The sequence below is a fragment of the Anguilla anguilla genome, chromosome 14 (assembly GCF_013347855.1).
Source record: "Anguilla anguilla isolate fAngAng1 chromosome 14, fAngAng1.pri, whole genome shotgun sequence".
Classification (NCBI taxonomy): domain Eukaryota; kingdom Metazoa; phylum Chordata; class Actinopteri; order Anguilliformes; family Anguillidae; genus Anguilla; species Anguilla anguilla.
In genome coordinates, this window is record NC_049214.1 from 31943985 (window position 1) to 31971629 (window position 27645).

The following is a 27645-nucleotide window of genomic DNA, read 5'->3' on the forward strand; positions in this document are numbered from 1 at the left end:
TAACGCTTTCTCCTGTTCTAAATTCACCACGACTGTTTAAGGCCTCAGATGTGGGCTGTATCTGGGCTGTGTCTGGCTCTCTGAAAACAACTGCTGAGGGTTAGACAAACAAGAACAGCACATACCTTATCCATTCCAATGGTCAAACAGTTTGCCACGTGTGTGTTATCAGCCCAGTCAAACATACACATTTCAATCCCAGCAAATATCCTGCATATTAATGATATTAATTAAAAATATATATATCTGTGCCCAATGTGGGACTGAATACATCCAATTTCCTCCCTAATTTGGCATTTTGTGGAAGCACGTTCATGTACGATCACCACTGCCGATTCAGGAGAGCGTAGACATCCACGGTTCTCTGAAAGTGTCGCAAGCTGCTTCATTTTACACTGCAGACCACAGCTAAGCTCACACAAAGCGGAGGTGGAGGAAGACCGTTCATATGTGTCACTGGCCGATCGGCCACCAGGGGCCGCCAGAGAGCTATGAAGTGCAGACACCCTGACTGACCGAACCCCCCCCCCCCCCCCCAAACCCTGGACGATGCAATTGGCTGACTGTGCATCTGCCCATGCAGCTACCTGCTACAGTCCGCACTGGCACAGTCCGCACTCGATCTGAGACTGTGGGGCTCCTCCACCAGTCCCCCAGCAGACCCCATTTATGATATTTTTCAGAGAACCAAAGATTATTCACCAGTACCACAGAGTTCTTTCACGATTGTACATTTTGAATCGGTACTGAAATCGAAATTGAAATCCCTCTTATTTGCTATCCTTTCACTCTGTAGTTGCCATTAAAATGCGAAGGTAGCCCAGGAGAGTTTCTGGGAAAGTGTTGTGATTTTCTGCAGGTACATCATGGAGAAGGTCGACCTGGTGATAGTGGGAGCGGAAGGAGTGGTGGAGAGTGGAGTAGTCATCAACAAGGTGGGTCCAGCAGCCCAGGCAGTGGGAAGGATTCCACAACAGCCATTAGCAAAAAGAGGCTAATACTGAAACCACTATAAAATCCATCTATTTGAGTCTTTTAAAGGGAAACTAAACCCTAATGTCACATTTTTGAAGTAATTATCCCTCCCCCATTAGGTAAAAAAAAGAGGGAAAAAAATCATTTTGACAATTGTCAGACACAATCTGTTGTGTTGCAGTTGTTTAGATATCTTACTTGCCACACAGTGCATCCAAAGCAAGCTTCTCTGTCTTTCTGAGTTGTGTGGTTCATTCAGGTATACTGAGTCAGGAGACTGGAAAATCAGTTTGTGTAACTGGCCCATTCATTATTATTGGTGGAATGACCTACCATCAAAAAGGTGCGAGTGAGGCAATCGAGCAAAAATCGATTTTAGAGTGAAGGTTCCCCTTTACCACAGTGTTCCAGTGTGGGTACGTTTCATTTTTTTAAAACCCATTTGTAGAATCTTGAATGCGGCCAGTTGCCTATTTTTCATCGAGGCTGGGTGCAGGAGCTCAAGCACTGCCACAGTGCTTACAAGCAGTAGATGGGGCTACGGACTCTCTAAGGCAAGCACTGCCACTGATAGGAACACAGGATGTGGGAATTATTGTGCCTCACACTGTCCTTGCTATTTTGACTGAAAAAAATCTTCTGTAGTCCACATATATAGCTAGCTAGAGTGAGAGCACCTATTATCGACCACCTTCGTTCGACAGGCAGGAAAACGTAAACAGATTTGCAAATATATTTTGGCGAGATTTTATGTTGGACTGTAAAATGGAGATTACCAGTTAAGACTGGGCTATTTTTTGTTGCGGAGTAATGCCCTGCAGTGCATACTTTGTTTCTTGTTACATTTGTTTGTTTTTAAGAGAAGATGATTGAATAAAATATTGAAATATTAATGAGACAGGTTTTTGATATTTTTTTGGGGTAAATTAATTGTTATATTAATCGAGTAAAAAAAAATCATCTTTGGAATAATCAATAAATTAGTCGTTAGATTCATTGACTAATCGAAAAAAAGAATAGATTAATCGATAAAAAAATATTCGTTAGTTACTTAAAAAAAACCCTATTACTTATAATGTCCGCTATATTGTACTATATTATATATTCCGCTATTTTCTGCCATTTTGGACGTTCTGAGAAACACTCATTGCTTATTCTTCTGTGGATGACACTGGTTTAATTCTTCTGTGGACGACACTGGCTTAAACCAAATCATATGTGCTATAACTTTGGGGGACACTGTGTGCTGCAGTCTGTGGGGCAGCTAGCTCTTAAACATAACATAACATAACATAACATAATGTTATGTTGTTCTCGTTTGTGTTAGTGTTAATCAGTTTAACCTTCAGGGTCCAAGTTGAACTATGCGGTTGTTCCCTGCACTTGGACCGGTACTTCTCTCTAGGGTTTTCGTCATACTTGTTCCTGGTTATGGTTATACACTTTGTTGTACGTCGCTCTGGATAAGAGCGTCTGCCAAATGCCTGTAATGCAATAATGACGAGAACAGGCCATTCAGCCCAACGATGCTCGCCATTTTCCTAACTGAATTAGTGCCCTGATTACCAACAGACTAGATAGTATCTAACACCAGGGTTCGTACGGTCATGAAAAACCTGGAAAAGTCATTGAAATTTAAAATGCAATTCCAGGCCCTGGAAAAGTTATGGAAAATAATATTTTTTCAAACGTTTTGGAAAAGTAATGGAAATATAGCTAAAGTTGCATCAAATATAATTACTAATTAATCCAATCATACAAATAGTATGTATAGTAATAAAACGTAAATTGGCACGTAACCTTCGCGGTATTTTCGTGATGTGAGAAGTTAATTCGGTCCGGCTCAGTCTGTTTACAGGCACGCCTCTGCTGATGTAGCAGTTAGTAAACGTAGGCCCTACTGTGCCGACAATATGCCAAGGAAGTGCAGCTTCAATAATATATCAGGGCTCGAAATTAACTTTTTTACTTGGTAGCACTGGTGCTCCCAACTTCAAAAACTTAGGAACACCCACCGAAATGTAAGGAGCACCAACAATATATGCAATAGATTTTTTATTGATAAAAACGACAATATAACAGTACGGTTTACAAGTAACAGTTAAACTGTCACGCATAAAATGTGTCGACTCTTCAAGGAATTGCGTGTTATGCATTCAAACTACAAAGCGCTTCTCGTGACATTAATACCGCTAATTAAATCAACCGCCAGTAAACTGCATCGGAGAAATTAGCTGTTCCAACCGGGTCGCTACCAGAGACTGTAAAAAATACACAAAACGTCCGCTTCAACTTTTCAGCTTTCGATAACGCTAATAAAGTGAACATAAACTTTTGTCTTCAGGTAACATTAGTTAACGCGTTAGCTCTCTGTGTCGCGTGACAGTGGAGTGCAGCGAAAGGGAGTGATTGAAGGCTAATATTAACCAATTTAAAATCAGCATTAAAGGTAAGAATGTCAAGCTCGCGATTGGTTAGAAGGGTCACCGTCAGCTCACAAGGGACATGCTGAGTGTACTAACTAGCGAATGTACAGAGAAAGAGACGTTAGAGTGAAAAAAGAAAAGAAAAAAAAAAGGTCGTACCAGAACAATTATTTGCACTCGCACAAATGCTCCCAATTATATTTCGAGGACGCACAGATTAAATTTCGGGAGCATATGCGACCAAAATGGTCGCAAGTTCGAGCCCTGTTTGAGACATTGACAAAAATGTTAAACTATTCGAATTAAAATATGAGAGAATGTATCTAAGTGTGTCTGTCTGGTGTTTATTTGTTTTAGAGAGGCACCATATGTTTCAGATGCAGACCTAATTTTACTTAGTGTTATTTATTTATTTATTGACCTTTCAGCATTATTACAGGTTCATAAAGACAGTTGTCATTAAAAACACTGAATTATTTTGCTGTTACAATAAAACATCAATACTAAGTAGACAAAAAATTTTAAATATTGCAATTATCTAAGCTGAGATCTAATCTCGTATCCCAAATTTAAATTTAAAATCCGCTGTCATTTAGGAGTCTGCACATATAGGGGATTGGTGATCTCCTGTATCTCTCAGTTCGACATCTTGGGATGGCCAGTTTGTTTGAGTTCCTTGTCTGACGACCTGTGAGCTCCTCCCTGAGGGGTGGTAGCCAGTCACTGAAGTTGGACTTTAGCAGCTTTCTGGCAAAGCCAAGACACAGTTGAGTGTGTCTCTCTGATAGAGTGCACAATCCGAGATGCAGAGAGCCTCTGGGTACCCTGAGTACCTCTGGCCAAGTATGGTTTTACAAGCCCGTTTCTGCTTTCCAGCCTTTTAGCCTGGTCTTTAGTCAGGGAACTGTGCCAGACAGGGACTGCGTACTCCAGCACCGGGCGCACGTAGCCTGTGTAGATGGAAACCAGTTCTGGGTCTCGGACACCAAATTTCTTCAGGCGACGCAGAGCAAAAAGCTTCCTGTTCTCTGAGGTCAGCATGGTGGACCAGGTGGACCACCTGACTGTCCCAACGCAAATTACTCTGGATGGTGACCCCCAGGACCTTGACAGTGTCACAGACTTCCAGGATGTTCTGCTCAATGGAGAGAGTCGGCAGGGCGGGTGGATGCCTCATGTGGGTGACATGTAAAACTTTACATTTCTTTGGGTTGAGTTTCATTTTGTGCTCCTCTACCCAGATATCAAGACCATTCAGGGTCTGTTGGAGGGTACAGGGTAGTTGGAGCTGTTACAATAAATCATTTTAAATCGTCCCGCTGAGATAGTCATTTGTTTTGGTCATGGAAATTCAGTTAAAGGTTGTGGAGAAGTCATGGAAAAGTCATTGAAAATCATTGGTGAAAAAGTGTATGAACCCTGTAACACTGTATCGAGCCTAGTCTTGAAAATCACCAGAGTTTCTGCCTCTACTACATGACCTGGCAGGCTATTCCACATATTGACTACTCGCTGTGTGAAAAAATTCTCTTGAAGAGGTGAAGCATCTTATGTCTTTCCTCATAGATTTTATCTTTCATACCAGGAATTAATTTTGTTGCTCTTCTTTGAAATTTTTCCAGAGCCTCTATATCTTTCTTGTAGTTGTGAACCCCTTCACCGACCATGCAGCTGGGGGTTCGACACCCACCGTGGCACCCTCTGTACTGCGACCCCATCTCCATCTGTAACCCTCACGGCTCTCCCCTGGTTTCAGGCTCTCCTTTAACCCTTTGAGGTGCGAGATGACAAATATGTGATTCTTAACTGAACATTCAAATGCTGATGTAGCAATCACTAATATTATTTGAAAGCAATGGAATTCTAGGAACACTGACTAGACCAAAAGTAGACCAAAAAATCTACTCTTCAAAAGGATTAAAACATAACTTCAAGCAGAAGATCCATCCAACCATTATCTTTACCCGCTTATCCTGAGCAGGGTCGCGGGGTCAAGCAGAATATATTTTGATTAAACTTTTTCCTTTTTTTTACATTTTTTTTAAATTTTTTTAAAGTGACCAGAATTTGGATTTTGCAGTAATGGGACATGCTTACAGATGCATTTAGGGATTCTGAACTGGGGTGAAATGGGGAAAGGATAAGTACTGTTTTTATTTATGTCATTCAAAACATTTTAAGTCAGAAAACGGTTGAAAAACTCAGCACCTCAGTAACTTGCAGTACCCATTTCCTGATAGTGTAATGGTAATATTATGCATGCATGGTTTTGCTGATGCATCAGATCTTTTTTTGTCAAACTAGAGTAACTTTTGTGTGACTAGAGGATCACATTCTATCAGCTGGCTTTTTCGTGGTAACAAGAAATGAATTAATCATTACTTAATGAGGTTAATCAGATTAAGATGTAACCCATATACACTTATAGCAGTGAGGTGTTGTGTCATGATCAAATAACAAAAGCTCAGCTGCTGTTGTCTCTCACAGGTTCAATAGACCTGAGTCACGTCATGTATTTAATTCGTGGCGCGATGTTGTACGAAGGGTCCGCCTCGTTCTCAACCGCAGGCGCACGCATCTATTTACATCATGCATTACAACGTCTTGAGACAGTTAATAATTTTACATGCAAGTATTTTTATGTACTTTAGAGGGCGCTGTTGCAATACATGTGGTAAAGGCGCGGTAGCCATGGAAGTGAAAGTAAAAGTAAGAACCTTTTTTTTGTTATTGTGCGTTGTTAGAACGTGTATGTACGGAAGAGGATTAGGGCCACAGGTGAAAAAAATTTTTGAGTTCTGACTTTAAAGTCAGAATTCTGACTTTATTCTCAGAATTCTGACTTTAATCTCAGAATCTGTTATATCACAGACTTGCCAAATACATGGCGGTATGCAGTCTGCTATCAAAAAAATACCCAGAAAAATGGCCAGAAGAAGCAATGGTTTTGATTGTTTGCCCGTTACAATCAGTACAATCATTTTCCCCAAACAGTGGCAAACTGATGTGGGTCTGTGGAAAAGTTTGCCTCCGGTAATGTTTTCTGGTGTACGTTTCAGACCACGCCTAGCCAAAACACTCTGATTGGTTGGGAAAATACAACTAGCCCGGGAACATAGACATATATACCTGGGAAGGTTGCCTGCTTTGTTTATGCCTAGAACGTCAAGGCATCGGCCAGGCTTTGTTGAACGAAATGAAAAAAGAGACTGGCTCGCGAGGCTACATATTACCTAACACAGGATCTATAAAATGGGACTAACAGAATTGGTCATATGCAAGCACTGCACCTTAGACACCCCGGACAACTATTTTCATGTCAACTGCTTCTCTCGACAATCAAATGCTACAATTCAAAGAAAATGGGGAGCCATATAATAAGACTCTAAATCTATCAACATTTTAAAACACCACCCAAACTTACCTTTTAACCAGTGCCTTCACGCACACACACACACTCTCGATACACACAATCGCACTGGTTAACACATAATTCACACACAACACACACACACACACACACGGTAGCTCAGAAACACATACCAACACACACTCTCACAATGATTACCCCTCAAACACACATGCCTATACACAACACACAACACTGGTTAGTTCAAAAACACACAATTCACGCACCCCAATTAGTTCATAAGCACACATGCCTACACAGTCTATACACTCCCATATACATTACATACCCTATGACTACATTCTTATTATTGTTGGTATTATATATTATGTAATTAATACATATTCTTTTTTTGGTTAATTTTACATTTTTGGTTCTGCATGTGGGAAATAAACACATTAGGCAGGATTACTTTATGAGAGGAACAAAATTGGAATGTGCTTAGTATGAAAAAGATTTGGGAGTAATAGTTGATCAAAGCCTTGCAGGTTCTAGGCACTATACTGTAGCAGTAATAGGATGCTGGGATATATAATCAGGAGTATTGAGTATAAATCCAAGGAAGTTATACTTTTCTTACATAATACATTTGTTAGACCACACTTGGAGTATTGTGCACAATTATGGGTACCAAACTACAAGAAAGATATGGAGGCAGTGGAAAGGTTTCAAAGAAGAGCAACCAAATTGATTCCTGGTATGAAAGATATCAGCTATGAGGAAAGACTCAAGGTGCTTAATCTCTTCAAGCTCAATAAAAGGAGACTTGATTGAGGCGATGGTGATTTAATTGAGGCTTTTAAATTCAAAAAGGGGATCAACAAAGAGAACTACAAGTTATGTTAGTAAAACGAGGGAACGTAAATGGAAATTAGCAAAAGGTAAATTCCGTACAGACATTTCCGTAGACATTTTTTTCACGCAGAGAGTAGTCAATGTGTGGAATAGCCTGCCAGGGCACATAGTAGAGGCATAAACTCGGAATTTTCAAGACTAGGCTTCGTGCAGTGTTAGATACTATTTAGTATGTCGGTAATCAGAGCACTAATTTACTCAGGAAAATGGTGAGCATTGCTGGGCTGAATGGCCTGTCTTCGTCATTATGTTATGTTAAAAGACATTTTAGGAAAGGCACTGTCCTTAGATGAATTAGAGCATACGTGACAAGACACCCGTGTACAAGTTGTTTTTTCTGACAAACGGAACAACTGTGGTTTATCTGCCTGCACGAACCACAAGTGCCTTTTTGAATTTTTTTTGTCACCATTCTACTCTCTCCACTCATGAAGATTTTTTTTCACATGCAGCAGCACTACATAAAGGGCTTGCATTTGCATTTGCATTTGCATTTGCATTTTCATTACATTACATTACAGATATTTAGCAGACATTCTTATACACAACTCATACACAACTTACACACAATACAGATGATTCAGAATGCTACAGATGATTCAGAATGCCACTGCCCGACTCATCTACAACCTCCCCAAATTCTCCCACGTCACTCCTCTGCTGCGATCACTTCACTGGCTACCGGTCGCCGCCAGGATCCGGTTCAAAGCCCTGACCCTTGCCTACACTGCTGCCAACAGGACAGCCCCCATCTACTTGCAGGACATGACTCAATTCTATGTGCCTGCTCGACCACTCCGCTCTGCGGCAGCAGGGCGCCTTGTAACCCCTCCCACCCGCCCAAAGGGATCACAGAGTTTCTCCACCCTAGCTCCCCAGTGGTGGAACGAACTCCCCGTCCCTCTCCGAACCTCCCCCTCACTACCCATCTTTCGCCGTGGCCTGAAGACTCATCTCTTCAGACTATACCTAGACTAACCACCACCACACTGTATATTTCACTCTTTTTTTTTTTTTTTTAAACCCTTTTCCTGTCACTTGTTACATGTTGCCTCATCCCAACACCTCTTGGTAATTTGTATTTGTCCTAATACTGTAGCTTATTCTTCTGCCTAATTGGCTTTGCAGATGTTAGGCCAGAATAGTGTTCACTGTTCTCGGCTAGAAATAGCTGTACAAAATAAGTATTGTACCTTACTGAACCCGTGTTTAGCAGTTGTCTACGACCATGAAATGCACTTTTTTGTACGTCGTTTTGGATAAAAGCGTCTGCCAAATGAATGTAATGTAATGTAACAACTCTTACCTAGCATTTACATTGCATCCATATATACAGCTGGATATATACTGAAGCAATGCAGGTTAAGTACCTTGCAGGTTAAGTACCTTGCTCAAAGGTACAACGGCAGTGTCCTACCCGGGAATCAAACCTGTGACCTTTAGGGTAATGCACTGTTTTAATATTGTCCCGTGATTTTACATTATTTCTTATTTTATTTTTTCACTTTGTTTTATTGTTACCTTCTGTAAAGCATTTTGAGATCATCTCTGTATGATGAAAAGCGCTATATAAAGAAAATGTATTATTAAAATGTATTACAAGACCAGTTACTTAGCCATTATAGTACAATGCCACCCTTTGCACTCCTAAGTGTAGAGATCTCTCCATGCTGCATGAATAAAGAAGCCTTACAGCCCTTAACAGAGAGCGGTGAGGTCTATACTGTTGTATGCTAAGTTCAATGTAAGTAGATGATTGTATTTTGTTCTATCCTATTATGTGTGATCCTGTACAGTTCCTGTCAGTATTGTGAGATTTTCTGTGCCACGGTTTCTAATTCTACTTCATCACCTATCTCTCTATATGCCTTCAGTTTGTTGTGTTGTCTGGATCTTATCTTGTATGCATCTTAATGACCATTACACAAAGCAGACATATACAGTTTGTGGCCAATAAGGCCAGAACACTGACGTGAAGTCACTTATTAGGGAGTTGGGCACCACATGCTACCAGAACAGTAGGTATCCAATGTGGCACAGAATCTTCCAGCACCTTTTTCTATAAAAATCAATCAACTATTACCTTGATGACGGCCTGCCTGTTCAAACCCTCAATTCAAATTTTCAGCCAACTGTTTTTGACTTCCTTGACTTTTTCCTTGTCTTTCCCTCACAGTTCCATGCTAACATTGCCTTATACTTTTCCTCATGAAACATCAGCAAATCAAGTTGTCTTCATCACTGAAGCTCCTGCCAGATGTGCCCCAACAAATCACCCCACTTTCAAATGCTCTGAGGTCTCGTCTTCTAACGATTCTAACGAACCAGGCCCACCAAGCATTTTTGTATGTGACCCTAAACCGTTTGGGATAGTTAATGCAGTTTAGTGAGTTTTCAGAGCAAATTAAAACTCACAAATTAATATGCAAATTAATCAGGTAACTCCAAAGAAGCTTGTACAGTGACATCGTGACTCCAGAGGCTGTGTGTATTTCACCTAATTATTTAAAAAAGACATTTATTCTCATCTTCAGTTGTAAAGTTGCGAGAAAAAGTTTGTGAACCCCTTGGATTTACCTGGATTTCTGCATTAATTACTCATCAAATGTGGTCTGGCCTTCATTTAAGTCACAATAATAGACAAACACATTCTGCTTCAACTAATAAGACACAATCAATTGCACTTTGCATGTCTTTATTGAACACATTGTCTGAACATTCACAGGAAAAAGTGTGTGAACCTTTGTATCTAGTAACTGGTAGGACCTCTTTAGCAGCAATAACATCCATCAAATGTTTACTATAACTGCTGATCAGACTTGCACAATGGTTAGGAGGAGTTTTAGATCATTCCTCCTGACAAATCTGCTTCAGTTCATTGAATTTTCTTCTTGTGGCATCACCCAATTTATATTAAGGCGACGGCTTCAGGTGACGGACTGCTACCCTGACATTCTGCTGTAAAATGTCTTACAATTTTGAGTCCTTTGTACCCTCAATGATTACAAGCTCTTTTCCCTGAGGTAGCAAAGCAGCCCAATCCATGATGCTCCATCCACCATGCTCCACAGTTGGGATGAGGTTTTGGTGTTGGTGACCAGCACTTTTTCCTTCAAAAATGTACTTTGTGCATTTCTGCAAAAAAGTTCAACTTTTGTCTCATCAATCCAGCCAATATTGTCCCAGAAGTGTTGTGGAACACCCAGGTGGTCTTTTGCAAACATGAGACATGCAGCAATGCTTTTTTGGAGAGCGGTGGTTTCTACTTTGGTGTCCACCCATGAATACCATTCTTGTTTAGTGTTTTTCTTATTGTGGACACACAAACACAGAACACAAGCAAGTTTCCTCTGTTTGTAGACAACTTGTCTTATTGTGGATTGATGAACGCTCAGGCCTTTAGATATATTTTTGTAGCATTTTCCAGCTTTATGAATCTCTACAGTTCTTCTAAGTTCCTCTGATGCAGGTCCTCTAATGCAGAAATAAGTAAGTAAGTCCAAAGGGTTCACACACTTTTTCTTGCAACCATATTTCCTGTGTTGTAAGAGCGCTGCACTTACGGAAATAAGTGACACGGCTTCCTGTATCAACAGTACTGCCCATGGAAATTAGCAAAAGGTAAATTCTGTACAGACATTTCCGTAGACATTTTTTTCCACACAGAGAATAGTCAATGTGTGGAATAGCCTGTCAGGTCACAGAGGCATAAACTCGGGATTTTCAAGACTAGGCTTCATGCAGTGTTAGATACTATTTAGTATGTTGGTAATCAGAGCACTAAATTTACTCAGGAAAATGGTGAGCATTGCTGGGCTGAATGGCCTGTCTTCGTCATTATGTTATGTTAAAAGAAATTTTAGGAAAGGCACTGTCCTTAGATGAATTCGAGCGTACGTGACAAGACACCTGTGTACAAGTTGTGTTTCTGACAAACGGAACACCTGTGGTTTATCTGCCTGCACTAACCACAAGTTCCCTTTTGAATTTTTTTTGTCACCATTCTACTCTCTCCACTCATGAAGATTTCTTTTCACATGCAGAAGCACTACATAAAGGGCTTGCATTTGCATTACATTATAGGCATTTAGCAGACATTCTTATACACAACTCTTACCTAGCATTTGCATTGCATCCATATATACAGCTGGATATATACTGAAGCAATGCAGGTTTAGTACCTTGCTGTCAGGCATGGGGTAGGACTCAGACGCAGACCCGGAAATTCAGAGAAATTCTTGGCGATTTATTATCACAAAAACAGGGTAACAGAAACAGCAACAGTCTCGTAATCACTATACAGGCGTAGGTCGAAAATCCAAAATCCAATCAGGCAAAGGTACAAAACAGGAGCTGAGACCAGGTCAGGTAAACAGGCAAGAATCGAAAACCAGAAGCAAGAATAACAGAGCAGGCAGGCTAAATTTGTAGTCAGAGTAACAGGCAAAAAATCGAAAACCAGGAAATTCAGCTAAACAGAATATAAGGCTCAAACGGCACTGAGAAAAACAGAGGCACGATCTGGCAAAGACTACATGAACTAGCAGGGAATAAATACCTGGCGAAATGAGTAAACGATGAGTTGCAGGTAGAGACGGTAGCTGAGGCTTGATTGAATAATTGACTAATGAACTGGGTGTGGCAGAATGGCTGGCAGGAACTGGGGGTGGAGTGTGGGTGAGAACCAGGAACTCAAGGGATCTGAAACAAAGTGCAAAACCATGCGCACACCCACACACAACTCATGCGTACATACCGAAAAACAAAAACAGAAAAATAACACAAAGGAAACTGAGGCAGAAGTTCTGACAGTACCCACCCCGACCCCCCGACGGACGCCTCTTAGCATCTCAGAATGAGGGTGCTGGTGGTGCAAATTTTGGATGAGTGACCGGTCCAGGATGTCACGGGCAGGTACCCAGCTTCTCTCTTCCGGACCATAACCTTCCCAATCAACAAGGTACTGGAAACCTCGACCACGGCAACGGACATCCAACAGTCGCCTGACTGATTAGGCGAGCGTCCTATCGATGAGTCGTGGAGGGGATGGAGCTGGGGTAGGAGGTGAGTGAGGATCTTGATTTAAGAGGTTTAATCTGGGAGACGTGGAAGGAGGGGTGTACTCGGCAGAGGGAACTTGGAAGCTTGAGGCGGACTACTGATGGGCTGATGATCTTGGAAATGAGGCAAGGACTAATGAACCGGGGCGCCAGTTTTCGGGAGCACGCCCTCAGCGGAAGGTCCCGGGTGGACAACCAAACCCTCTACCCACGTCGGTAACGGGGAGCCTTGGTCCTATGCCGGTCCGCTGCCCTCTTCACCCGTTCGCTGGACCAAAGCAAGGCCGCACAAGCTCGCCTCCAGGTACGCCGACACTGTTGGATAAACGCCTGGACAGAAGGAACACTGGTCTCCTCCTCCTGAGAGGGAAACAGAGGGGGTTGATAACCAAGGCAACATTGGAAAGGGGACAACCCAGTGGAAGCTACAGGAAGCGAGTTGTGAGCATATTCCGCCCAGGCCAAGTGCTGATTCCAGGAGGACGGGTTCAGGGTGGCTGGGCAGCGCAGCATACGCTCCAGATCCTGATTAGCTCGCTCCATCTGGCCATTGGTTTGGGGGTGAAAACCAGAGGACAGGCTGACGGAGGCTCCAATGAGTCTGCAAAACTCCTTCCAAAAGTTGGATACAAACTGAGGGCCTCTGTTAGAAACGATGTCAACAGGTAAGCCGTGAATTTTAAAAACGCGAGCGACCAGAAGTTTGGCCGCTTCTTTAGCAGATGGGAGTTTGACCAGTGGAATGAAGTGAACTGACTTAGAAAAGCGATCAACTACTGTAAGGATGGTGGTGTTACCGTTGGATGTGGGAAGACCAGTCACGAAGTCACGAGCTAGGTGGGACCATGGGCGTCTAGGTACCGGCAGGGGTTGAAGCAGACCAGCAGGGGGTTGGTTGGAGGACTTGTTACGGGCACAGACTGAGCAGGCGGCTACGAAGTTGTTAGTCTCTTCAGACATTGAGGGCCACCAGAACCGCTGCCGAATGAAGGCCAGAGATCTTCTGCACCTGGGTGGCAGGTCAACCGGGAATAGTGCCTGTACTGGAGAACCTGTGAACGTACAGATCTTGGGACGAACAGCAAGTTAGCCGGACAGTTATCAGGAGGGGGTTCTCTCTGCTGGGCATTGCACACCGCGTTTTCGACGTCTCACACCACTGCGGCCACTAAACATCTCGCTGGTAGGGGCGACATAGCTCAGGAGGTAAGACCGATTGTCTGGCAGTCGGAGGGTTGCCGGTTCAAACCCCGCCCTGGGCGTGTCAAAGTGTCCTTGAGCAAGACACCTAACCCCGAACTGCTCTGGCGAATGAGAGGCATCAATTGTAAAGCACTTTGGATAAAAGCGCTATATAAATGCAGTCCATTTACCATTTGGTAAAATGGTCTCAGGCTTGGGGCTGTCCTCCGAGGTGCAGAACTGGCGGGAGAGGGCGTTGGGTTTGGTGTTCTTGGAGCCTGGTCTGTAAGACAACGTGAAGTTAAAACAGGCAAAAAACAGGGCCCAGCGAGCCTGATGCGAGTTGAGGCTGTCATGTCTAGGAAACGACAGACTTCCACGCCAATCGTCAATCTGTAAAAAACAATTTCACAAGGGAAAAGACACAGCAGCAGCAAGCTCTTCAGAAAGTTTAGACTTTATTGCACAGGTGCACAAGGATTGTGCACCTGTGCACAATCCGATTGTCAGTTTTGCACACATTTTATACACAAATTGCGCCCACAACCCCCCTTTAACACATTCCTAAAAGGTTTTTTTTGGCACAGTCTGGAGTTTGTGGTTTCCTGTTCATAGGTCAACGTGACTTTCTTGGCACAAAAATGACATTGCTTTCTGTACTTTTTCTTTTTTTTACTTTATTCAGGTTACACAGGGGTCACAGGTGTTAGTTTTCTAGCATATCTATTTGGCACTAATTTTCTGCTGAGTAAGTATGGGTTTTTTAAGCCTTCTGCATTTGCCTTTTTTCTACAGTGTACACTGTGGTTTCTTGCGTTTCCATAAGCTTAGCTGCAACTACTGATATAGGTCTATTGGATTACATATTGATTATATTAGTATATAGTTATACATGTGATATATTTTTATCATGCAGCATCGAGAGTTTGGAGGAAACAGTCTGATCAACATTGATGGGAATACCTTAACTTTAACATGTGACGTCATCACACTCATGGGGAGTCTCAAAATTCTCCTACAAGGCGTTTAGCCGTCCATATGTACTAAGTTTTTATGATCAGTGTAGACCAAAAATGGGATCTCTGTGCCCTCCAACCAGTGACGCCACTCCTCAAGGGCCAGCTTCACTGCCAGCAGTTTCCAATGTCATAATTCTGTTCAAAGGGAGTGAGATGGTGAGAAAAAAAAAAGCACAGGGGTGAAGTTTGTTATCCCGGCCCGAGCCCCCACGCCCATGTCTGAGGCGTCCACCTCCACAATTAACTGATGGGAGGGGTCTGCGGGGATCGAAATGGGTGCTGTGGTAAAGCACCTTTTGAGCTCGTTAATGTGGAATTTTTAAGAATTCAATTTATTCCGTCGTACTTTTGTTAGTAGAAAAATAAATGCAGGCACGTCTTCGTTTCAAAATAGGTCGTTTAATGTAGCAAAGGAACTAGTGGGTCTGTTACCCAAGTACAGATAAACACAGAACCAACAAATGACGGAGACAGTGAATACTTATACCCTGTTCCTTCAAGGAAACAAAGGGCCAAATGGTTATCTTAAACACATCACGGGAAAAGGGGGGGGGGGAGGTAATCAGACATTGGGGGGATAGAAACAAGGTGTGGGGGAGTTGGACTGAAGTAGGGGGTAGAGGATATCACACAATGGTACTGCATATCAAAGTGAGACAATTTGACTGGGCGAGGGGGTAGAGGATGTAGCACAAAGGGTGTGATTAAAAGGTTAATTTAACTGAGTGTGGTGGTAAACAATCAATGTTGTCTGTAACTGGCCCACTACAATGTGAGACACCTCAGAAGGGTAAACTGGCTCTCATGTTTTCCAACAGTTAAATGCCTTATTGGCACTGTCTGTCCAATAGAACTTAATAGCAGTATAAGTAAGGGCAGTAAGAGGAGTGGTGACCTTACTCTAATCCCATACAAATCTCCGGTAGAAGTTGGCAAAGCCCAGAAACCTCTGGAGGTCCTTACGGGTCTTGGGGATGGGCCTCTCCGACACCGCCCTGACCTTACTGCCATCCATCTGGATGTTTCCGGCAGAGACAATGAACCCCAGGAAGGAGACTGACTGCTGGTGGAAGGCACACTTCTCTGCCTTTATATACAGCTGGTTCTCCAGCAGCCGTTGTAGGACCCGCCGGACGTGCTGCACATGCTCCTGGACTGACTTAGAAAAAATCAGAATGTCATCAATATAAACAAAGACAAAACGGTTTACCACATCTCCTAAAATATAATTGACAAGAGTCTGAGTCTGGAACACAGCAGGGGAGTTGGTAAGGCCGAAAGGCATGACAAGGTACTCGTAATGTCCGGTAGGAGTGTTAAAGGCAGTCTTCCACTCATCTCCCTCTCTAATGGGGACCAGATGGTAGGTGCTTCGGAGATCCAGTTTTGTAAAAACAGTAGCCCCCTGCAGGAGCTCAAAAGCAGATGACATGAGGGGTAACGGACAACAATTTTTTACAGTAATCTCATTAAGGCCCCGGTAACCAATGCACGGACGGAGGGAGCAACTCTTCTTTCCCACAAAAAAAACCCTGCACCAGCAGGAGAGGATGAGGGACAAATAATCCTGGCAGCCAGAGGCTCACTGATGTACTTGTTCATCGCTTCAACCTCTGGGGAAGACAGCAAGTAAAGACGACCCCGGAGAGGTGAAGTACCAGGCAGCAGGTCGAGGGAGCAATCATACGGGCGGTGTGGGGGCAGCAAGGTAGCTCGGGACTTGCTGAAAACTGTCTGTAGATCCAGATATTCAGGAGAAACCAAAGACAGGTCAGGGTAATCCTCCTGAGGCACTGGGAGAAAGGGCATGAAACACTGGGCAGACCAGAGACAGTGGGTGTGACAAAATGGGCTCCAACTCATAACAGAATTTTCTGTCCAGTTAATGTGCGGATTGTGTTTAACCAGCCAGGGATGGCTCAACACCACAGGATGCAGAACAATCTCTTCACAAAGGTTGCCAGAAAGGAGAAGACTCACCGGGGCTGTGACGTGAGTGATGCTGGCTAATCTTTGCCCGTTCAAGGTATTGGCCACCAAGGGAGAGCAGAGGGCAGAGACGGGCAGTCCCCACTGGGCGGCAAGGGAGGCATCGATGAAGCTCTCGTCTGCACCGGAATCAATCAGAACAGAGAGGGGGCGCTGCTGATCCCCCCACAAGAGAGTAGCGGGTAGCAGAGTCCGAAGGGCTGTGGAATTCAGGACAGGGGTGACGCTCACCAGTACTCCCCGTTCTACTGGCGAGCGTTGTCTTTTACTGCACAGGTGGCAATAAAGTGTCCAGTCTGCCCACAGTAGAGACAAAGCCTCTCGCTTATCCTCCTCTGCCTCTCTGCGAGGGTCAGGCGGGTGCGGTCAACCTGCATGGGCTCCGGATCACGCAATGGAGTAGGCCTAGAGACAGGTGAGACATGCGACTATAATTCTGAAGATGACCACAAGGGGGCACTCACGTCTCTCTCCCAGCGACATTGGGTCAGCCGATTGTCCACACGGATCGCCAGATCCACCAGGTCATCAAAGTCGGAGGGGAGCTCACGGGTGACGATCTCATCTTTAATGTATTCGGCCAGACAATTGAGGAAGGTGTCTTAACAAGCCGTCCTGTTCCACGCACTGGTAGTGGCGAGAGTGTGGAACTCAATAGCATAATCGGAGACAGATCAGCGACCATGGCGTATCTGGAGCATCTGGCGACCGGCCTCTCTCCCATGCGTGGAGCGATCGAACACCTTGCGCATCTCGTCAGCAAAAGAACTGTAATCATTGCAGAAGTTAGCACCAGCCTCCCATACAGCAGTTCCCCACTCCCTGGCCCGACCCGACAGCAGTGTGATAACAGCGATCTTCCCTTGCTCCGTAGGAAAAACGGAGGGTTGTTGATCAAAAATGAGCGTGCACTGAATAAAAAATGACCAGTATGTACCTGGTTCACCGGCGTAGCACTCTGGAGGAGGCAGGTGAGGTTCCTGGGCTGGCAGGGAAGGTGGACTCGGAATGGGTGGAGTCGGTGGTGGACGCAGAGTGCTGGTTTGTGACCACTGGAGCTGCTGTAGCTGAGCAGTGACCCCCATCATCATACTGGCGAATGATTCCAGCGCTTGCTTTACCGACTCAAGCTGGTGCTGGTGTTATCCCAGCAGGGCTCCCTGCTGTCCCATGGATGATTGCAGCCGACTTAGGTCTGCTGGGTCCATGTTGGCCAGATCGTACCGTCAGGCATGGGGTAGGACTCAGAAGCAGACCCAGAAATTCTGAGAAATTCTTGGCGATTTATTATCACAAAAACAGGGTAACAGAAACAGCAACAGTCTCGTAATCACTATACAGGCGTAGGTCGAAAATCCAAAAATCCAAAATCCAATCAGGTACAAAACAGGAGCTGAGACCAGGTCAAGTGAACAGACAAGAATCGAAAACCAGAAGCAAGAATAACAGAGCAGGCAGGCTAAATTTGTAGTCGGACTAACAGGCAAAGAATCGAAAACCAGGAAATTCAGCTAAACAGAGTAGAAGGCTCGAACAGCACTGAGAAAAACAGAGGCACGATCTGGCAAAGACTACATGAACTAGCAGGGAATAAATAGCTGGTGAAATGAGTAAACGATGAGTTGCAGGTGGAGACTGTAGCTGAGGCTTGATTGAATAATTGACTCATGAACTGGGTGCGGCAGAATGACTGGCAGGAACTGGGGGTGGAGTGTGGGCGGGAACCAGGAACTCAAGGGATCTGAAATAAAGCAAACAGCATGCGCGCACCCCCACGCACACACAACTCATGCGTACATACTGAAAAACATAAACAAAAAAGGAAATGCAACACAAAGAATACAAAGGAAACTCAGGCAGAAGTCCTGACACTTGCAGGTTAAGTACCTTGCTCAAAGGTAACACGGCAGTGTCCTACCCGGGAATCAAACCTGTGACCTTTAGGGTAATGCCCTATTTTAATATCGTCCTGTGATTTTACATTATTTCTTATTTTATTTTTTTACTTTGTTTTATTGTTACCTTCTGTAAAGCATTTTGAGATCATCTCTGTATGATGAAAAGCGCTGTATAAATAAAATGTATTATTAAAAGACCAGTTACTTAGCCATTATAGTACAATGCCACCCTTTGCACTCCTAAGTGTAGAGATCTCTCCATGCTGCATGAATAAAGAAGCCTTACAGCCCTTAGCAGAGAGTGGTGATGTCTATACTGTTGTATGATATGTTCAATGTAAGTAGATGATTGTATTTTGTTCTATCCTATTATGTGTGATCCTATACAGTTCCTGTCAGTATTGTGAGATGTTCTGTACCACGGTTTCTAATGCTACTTCATCACCTATCTCTCTGTATGTCTTCAGTTTGTTGTGTTGTCTGGATCTTATCTTGTATGCATCTTAATGACCACTACACAAAGCAGACATATACAGTTTGTGGAAGTCACTTATTAGGGAGTTGGGCATCACATGCTACCAGAACAGTAGGTATCCAATGTGGCACAGAATCTTCCAGCACCTTTTTCTATAAAAAGTCAATCAACTATTACCTTGATGACGGCCTGCCTACTCAAACCCTCAATTCAAATTTTCAGCCAACTGTTTTTGACTTCCTTGACTTTTTCCTTGTCTTTCCCTCACAGTTCCATGCTAACATCACCTTATGCTGTTCTTCATGAAACATCAGCAAATCAATTTGTCTTGACAGATGTGCCCCAACAAATCACCCCTCTTTCAAACTCTCTGAGGTCTCGTCTTCTAACGATGCTAGGCATAATTATAGGCAACCAGGCCCACCAGCATTTTTGTATGTGACCCTAAACAGTTTGGGATAGTTAATGCAGTTTAGTGAGTTTTCAGTAAGTCCAGATGGTTTTTGTACGCAAATTAATCAGGTAACTCCAAAGCAGCTTGTACAGTGACATTGTGACTCCCGAGGTTGTGTGTATTTTACCTAATCATTTAAAAAAAAACATTTATTCTCATCTTCAGTTGTAACTACAGTTGCAAGTAAAAGTTTGCGAACCCTTTGGATTTACCTGGATTTATGCATTAATTACTCATCAAATGTGGTCTGGCCTTCATTTAAGTCACAATAATAGACAAACACATTCTGCTTCAACTAATAAGACACAATCAATTGCACTTTGCATGTCTTTGTTGAACACATTGTCTGAACATTCACAGGAAAAAGTGTGTGAACCTTTGTATCTAGTAACTGGTAGAACCTCTTTAGCAGCAATAACATCCATCAAATGTTTACTATAACTGCTGATCAGACTTGCACAATGGTTTGGAGGAGTTTTAGATCATTCCTCCTGACAAGTCTGCTTCAGTTCATTGAATTTTCTTCTTGTGGCATCACCCAATTTATATTAAGGCGACGGCTTCAGGTGACGGACTGCTACCCTGACATTCTGCTGTAAAATGTCTTACAATTTTGAGTCCTTTGTACCCTCAATGATTACAAGCTCTTTTCCCTGAGGTAGCACAGCAGCCCAATCCATGATGCTCCATCCACCATGCTCCACAGTTGGGATGAGGTTTTGGTGTTGGTGACCAGCGCTTTTTCCTTCCAAAATGTACTTTGTGCATTTCTGCAAAAAAGTTCAACTTTTGTCTCATCAATCCAGTGAATATTGTCCCAGAAGTGTTGTGGAACACCCAGGTGGTCTTTTGCAAACATGAGACGTGCAGCAATGTTTTTTTGGAGAGCGGTGGTATCTACTTTGGTGTCCACCCATGAATACCATTCTTGTTTAGTGTTTTCCTTATTGTGGACACACAAAAACAGAACACAAGCAAGTTCAAAAGATTTCAGCAGGCCCTTTGTTGTTACCCTAGGGTTTGTTTTGACCTCCTTCAGCATTGCGCAAAATTTAATTTTTGCAACAGAATTTAATTACAGAATTTCCTCCGTTTGTAGACAACTTGTCTTATTGTGGATTGATGAACACTCAGGCCTTTAGATATATTTTTGTAGCATTTTCCAGCTTTATGAATCTCTACAGTTCTTCTAAGTTCCTCTGATGCAGGTCCTCTAATGCAGAAATAAGTAAGTAAGTCCAAAGGGTTCACACACTTTTTCTTGCAACCATATTTCCTGTGTTGTACGCATCTTGAGAGCACTGCACTTGCGGAAATAAGTGATACGGCTTCCTGTATCAACAGTACTACCCATGAGAGAAGAACTTCAATGCAGCAACAAATCAACAGAGGAAACTGGTTGAGCAATTTTGATTTGTGGGGAAAAGTGGCAAAGACATGTTCAAGTCACTCACACCAACTACTTTTAGACCACCAATATCAAACTGCAAACTGTCATCTATTTCATAGTCAGACATCATCGTAGCTTCAATTTCAATTTGTAAGCAGCTTAGCTAATGTTAGGTATGCAGAAACAGGCAGTGTGCTAGCAGCTTGGCTAACGTTAGGCATGCAGAAACAGGCAGTGTGGTAGCTGTGTAGCTAACGTTAGGCATGCAGAAACAGGTAGTGTGGTAGCAGCTTGGCTAACATTAGGCATGCAAGATCAGGCAATGTGGTAGCTACCCTTTGGCCAGGCCATCAGCCTCTACACTATGCCTGTCTGGTCCTTAACCTTGGAAGTGAAGAGCTTGTGCCACTTGTAAACAAAGAAGGAAAGTACTGGTATGGAGTAAAAGGATGTTCAAATTGAGATAATGGATAATTTAATCCTTTCTAGAGAATTTAAACATGTTGCAGTGAACATTTGTCAAATACACAGTGGCCATAGAAAGTTTACACACCTTTCAAAATGTTCAACTTTTATTGCAGCTGTTTCTGTAGACTTGTTCTGCTGGGTACTGCATTGCATTGTAAAGAACAAGCAACAAGGGGCTTTCAATATCATTTAGAGATCAAGTTGTGGACAGACATAAGTCAGGAGATGTATAATAGCCCCTTTGCGCAAACCCTCTCGTGGCCAGGACGCCGACATCATGAGATTTCTAAACTCAGAACTTCAGTGCTCCTGCAACCGTTCTACGAGTGGAAACAACAAACTGTTTATTCTAGCTTTATTAGTACATGATACACTACAACAATACTAAAGACGGAGTTCATAAGTGCCACCATTGCTGTGTAGTTCATCAATTTAACAAGCATCCCCAGCCCAGTCTCATCTGAAACTATACCAACCAAGCGTGACAAACTGGACAATCTATCTTGGAATTCATAAAAAATATTCTTTCACCACCAAAAATTCATAGTCCACCATAGCAAACAATAGTCCAAAGATATGCCGAAAATGCTGCTAACTACAGTATACACTCACCGGCCACTTCATTAGGTGACAGGAGTGGCACCCGGTGTTGTCTTCTGCTGCTGTAGCCCATCTGCTTCAAGGTTTGACGTGGTGTGCGTTCAGAAATGCTCTTCTGCATACCTCGGTTGGAACGAGTGGTTATTTGAGTTACTGTTGCCTTTCTATCAGCTCGAACCAGTCTGGCCATTCTCCTCTGACCTCTGCCATCAACAAAGCATTTTCGCCCAGAGAACTGCCGCTCACTGGATATTTTATCTTTTTCGGACCATTCTCTGTAAACCCTAGAGATAGTTGTACGTGAAAATCCCAGTAGATCAGCAGTTTCTGGAATACTCAAACCAACAACCATGCCACGTTCAAAGTCACTTAAATCACCTTTCTTTCCCATTCTGATGCCTGGTTTGAACTTCAGCAGATCATCTTGACCATGTCTGCATGCCTAAATGCATTGAGTTGCTGCCACATGATTGGCTGATTAGATTTGCGTTAACTGGTGCAGTTTGCAGTTCAACAGTTGTACCTAATGAAGTGGCCGGTGAGTGTATAAGGAAATAAACCAGTGAAATTCTAGTGTAATTATAACACGTAATTCTACTATGAATATCAGCTATTAAATATGGAATAAATACACAATCTGAATACCTTCTGAGATAGCTGTGCATAAAACCACACATGCTGTGTATGCCGTTGAGACCTAGTTCATTTTCTAGTTCATTCTGGCTTGATCACCAATTCTTTTGTCAAGTAAAGGACAGAATAAGCTTTCCAAGGATGTATGATGTGACACGGGCATTGATCATGAGGGCGTCCCACAACAACCTACGTGGACGTACTAAAGGAAGATACAGGGGCGGAAAGTACTGGCGAGCAAGCCAGATGCATGGAGGATCGAGATGACTGGAAACGCCGCTGGAGGGCTCGTCTGAGGACGACCTAAAAGAAGAAGAAGAAGAATGATGTGTCTAATTGAATGTTTGGAGCAGCGATTTAAGTCCAGGTGTAATAGCAAGTTTGGTCATATGGTCACAGCTTTACGCATTCAGCCACAGTGTTAGCAGGAAAAGACACGCATCCGATGAGGTGTAAATGTTGTTTTCCTTAAATTTTTTGAAAATATTATTCATCTTGAGAAAGTCTCAGCATGGCTGAGGCATATCCTCCCCTAGCTAATATGGATTTTGGGAGTGAGTCAGAAGAGGAGTGCGAGGGAGGCTACAATTCTTTTGAGGAGTATACATACAAACATGAAAAAGATGTCCTCCTCAATATGTAATTATTACTGTTTGAAATATTTCAATTGTGTATGTTTTTTCACTCCACCTTTGCCTTTACCATATTTCTGATATGGTACAGTGCTTTGAAAAAGTATTCATGTTTTTTTTCAATAATGGTATGTCATCCAGGTCCTGAGGCAGCAAAGCAACCCCACACCATCACACTTCAACCATGTTTGATGTTCTTACTGTGTGGTAAGTGTCATCCATAAAGTTTCACTTTTGACTCATCTGTCCACTGAACAGGTGCTTTTTTTGCAAATGTGAGATAAGCATTGATATTCCTCTTGGTTAGCAGTGTTTCAATCAATCAATCAATCAATCAATCAAACTTTATTTATATAGCACAAGTCATACATCAAATTCAACTCCAAGTGCTGTACATAAAAAGTGAAAATAAGAGTAAGTTAAAAAGGACATGAGTTTAAATAAAAAACATGAAAATTAATAAATAAAATGTAGTATAATAAAACTAATAAAAAGATAAAAAATAACAGTAAAAGTGCAAGTCGAAATCAACACACACTAGATAAAAGCCAGCCTAAAAAAGTGTGTTTTAAGTTTTCTTTTAAAGATATCCACACTCTCTGCCACCCTGAGGTCCTCCGGCAAGCCGTTCCACAGGATGGGGCATAGTGGCTAAAAGCGGCCTCGCCGTGGGTCTTGCCACTCCCCCATGAATTCAATTTTTTCCCTGTCTCTTTCTTATTGTGGTGCCATGAACACAATAGCTGAGGCTTGAGAGGCCTGAAATTTCTTGGATATTCCTCTGGGATCATTAGTGAGTTTTTGGATGTGTTGCCACTGCAATCTTGGAGAAATTTTGGAGGGCCAGTCATTCCTGGGAAGATTTACCACTGTTCCAAGTGTTCCTCATTTCGAGATAATGGCTCTCATTGTGGTTTGGTAGAGTCCCAGAGCTTTAGAAATGGCTTTGTAACCCTTTCCAGACTGATATATTTCAACAACTTTTTTTCTCACTCTTCTGGAATTTCTTCTGATTGTGGCATAGTGTGCTTGTAGAAACTTTGTGGTGGCTACTTCACCCTGATGGTTCAATATGAGTAAGGTTTAAATTCAACAGGGCTGGCTGCAACCAGGCCCATCTCTGTTCAATCAGCTGAATCTAATTATCAATTCAAGTTAGTTAATAGGTTGATTGAGTAACTAAGAGGGCAAGTACTTTTTCACATGGGTGATATGGGTGTTAAATAAAATAAATAGTAATTTCAAAAATAAAGTTTTGCATTTACTCAGTTTCTCTTTGTTAAACGATACATTTGTCTAAAGATCTGAAACCATTCAGTGTGACAAACAATGCAATATGCAATAATAGAGAAAATCAGAAAATAGTTTACTTTTCGCAGCACTGTATTCGCATTGGTCATAATCGACAAGGCCGATTTGCCTTTGCTAATAACACTCAACATTGTATTGGGAGCTAGCTAACAGGTATTCACTGTTATTGAAGTGAATTGAAGACTTTTTGTGGCCAATTTTGTCAGAATTCATACCTTTCACAATGAAATTGAGTGTCTTTCACGAGGTTAGCACTATTCTTTAATGAAGACATTTCATATATTGCAGTGTAAGCGTTCGTTGGTGGCTCTCGTCTTATGTTTGATGCACCATTCTGCCGTAAAGCTAGAATATTGGCAGCATTTTCCTGATGGTGGCATATTATCTTTTTATTGTACATAAGGTAGACTATGGGGTATTAGTGTCTCCATGAGCATGGAAAGTAGTTAATCAAATTTTCTGTACTGATATGTGCTAGATGAATGTAAAATGTTAGGATCGTGCTGTTTGGCTATGTAAAACTGTTGAGAGCGAGTCTAGTAAAAGACCTAGCCTAATTCATTGTGTTCATACATTGTTTCTCCTAGGTTACCACAATCCTCATCAATCTGTTTAGTAGCTTAAAATTCCTGCCATATTGGATTTTCTGAAAAACACTTACTGCTTATTCTCCTGTGGGTATACTGGCTGAATTATATGCACTGTTACACCAGTGAGGGTTTTTTTTTTTTTTTTGTTTTTTTTCGAAACATGTGGCATTGTTGAGTTTGAAATCAAATCATAAGTGCTCTGATTTGGGGGGACCGGGTGGTGCAGTGCATTTTTTTTTTTTTTTTTTTTTGAAGTGAACAGCATTGGGATTTAGCTATGGGACATGCCTACAGGTGCGGTGCATTTAGGTATTCTGAACTGGGTTGAAATGGGGATAAGTAAGGATAAGTACTGTTTTGTCTGTCATTCAAAACATTTTAATTCAGAGAACAATAGGAAAACTCAGTATCTCCGTAATTTGCAGTACCCCTTTTCTGACAGTGTGATGCCCATATTGTGCACGGATAATTTTGCTGACACATCAGATTATTGGTCAAATCACTTCCCTTGCCAAGAGAAGCGCATTATATCAGTTGCCTTTTCGTGGTAACAAGGAATTAATGAAGTGTTAATTTATTAAATTATTCCGATTAAGATTGAAATTACCCATATAATCATATAGTAGTGAGGCTTTGTTTCACGACCAATAATAAAAGCTCAGCTGCTGTTGCTGTTGAAAAAAAATGTAAATTCCGTACAGACATTAGGAAGAATGGTCAATGAGTAGTCAGTGTGTGGAACAGCCTGCCAGGTCGCGTAGTAGAAGCAAAAACTCGGGGATTTTCAAGACTAGGGTTGATACGGTGTTAGATACAGTATTATCTAATTTGTGGGTAATCAGAACGCTGATTTAGTCAGGAAAATGGCGAGCATTGTTGGGCCGAATGGCCTGTTCTCGTCATTATGTGATGTTTTACCTGAGTCACGTCATGCATGTAATTCGTGAGTTCCTTAGTCGCCTGATGCAATGCGAACTGTTCGCCTCTTTCCTACCAACAGGTGCTTTTCGCTATTTTCGTATAATAATGAGTGCCTGCGTTGTTCCATTTCCGTTTACCCGATAAATAAACAGCTTGAAACAAAGCACCACTTGTCACAAACACATACATATATGAACTGTAAGGTCAGCTAACCTTATTTTCTTCCTAGTGGGAAAACTAAAAGACATTCGCAGGCTAGTATTGCCGCACGGCTAGCCTACCCATAGACGGATAGCCCCCATTCAAAGCCTGCGAGAGTAGGCTGTCAACTCTACCGATATCGTCGACAAGTGCCAAATTGTTTCATTTTATGCACTCGGACAGGGTGATGTTTATTAAACACTTCATAATATGCCCATATATGTTTGGATGGACAAGAAATTTCACACAAAGATAGATTAATTACCCTAAATACGGGACAACTACTTTTTTGCCCACGTCCTTTCGAAATTTTCAATGAAAATGACGGGACACACCACAAGGGAGCGTGTCAGCCAATTGATCATTCTACGTGCAAGTATTTTTCTCAACTTTAGAGGGCTCTGTCGCGCTGCAAGTGGTAAGCCACAGACATGAAGGTAAAAGTAAAAATCTTGTCGTGCGTTGTTAGACGTGTATGAAGCAGCGTTTTCATAATTCCTTTTCAGTAGCCAACTTTAATATTGTTTTCGAGTTTTAACGTACTCATAAAAGTTTGCAAATTTTGTTGACTTTCGTTGACCTAATGATGAAAATCAAGATGAGAGTTTTCTGTTGGCTTCTGTCGTTGTTCTGCGCTATCAGGACTGAAGGTAAACTGACTTTTCTCAGAGGTAGCCTACGGGAACAACTGGTGTTTAAACGAAAAAAAGTCATATATAACATTTAAAAGCATTTTTTCTAATTTTCTTAAATGAAGCATCTGTGCGTGTAATTTCTATATTAGCCGATGTAATTAAAAACATTTGGATTGCTACATAATTAGTACCGTTTTAATTCAGTTTCGTTTTTAATTATGTTTGTGTTTTACGAATATACTTATTTTGTTGCTATATGGTTTTGACTCCATTTGCATTCTAGCTTCGGTTTGGTATTATAATTTGTTCATGAAATAAAACGGATGCCACGGGATTTTTATACGTTTTTGCACGTATTGTGAAGGAATTTCAAACTAATCTATTTGGTTCCAGGATTTGCAGTGCGGAGTCCTGCAATGCCCCTAATTGTCCAGTTGGGGGCATCTGTAACGTTGCCGTGCTCTGTGGATACCCCACTACCTCTGCGCGAGCTGAAGGTGCAGTGGATGAGGGAGGATTCTG

The 27645-nt window shown here is 42.4% G+C and overlaps 1 protein-coding gene across 1 annotated transcript in view; it reads left to right on the plus strand.

Annotated features, from left to right (window-relative positions):
- LOC118213033 overlaps nt 1-27645 on the plus strand; it is a 199754-nt gene that overhangs the window by 1975 nt on the left and 170134 nt on the right. The window lies entirely within an intron of this gene.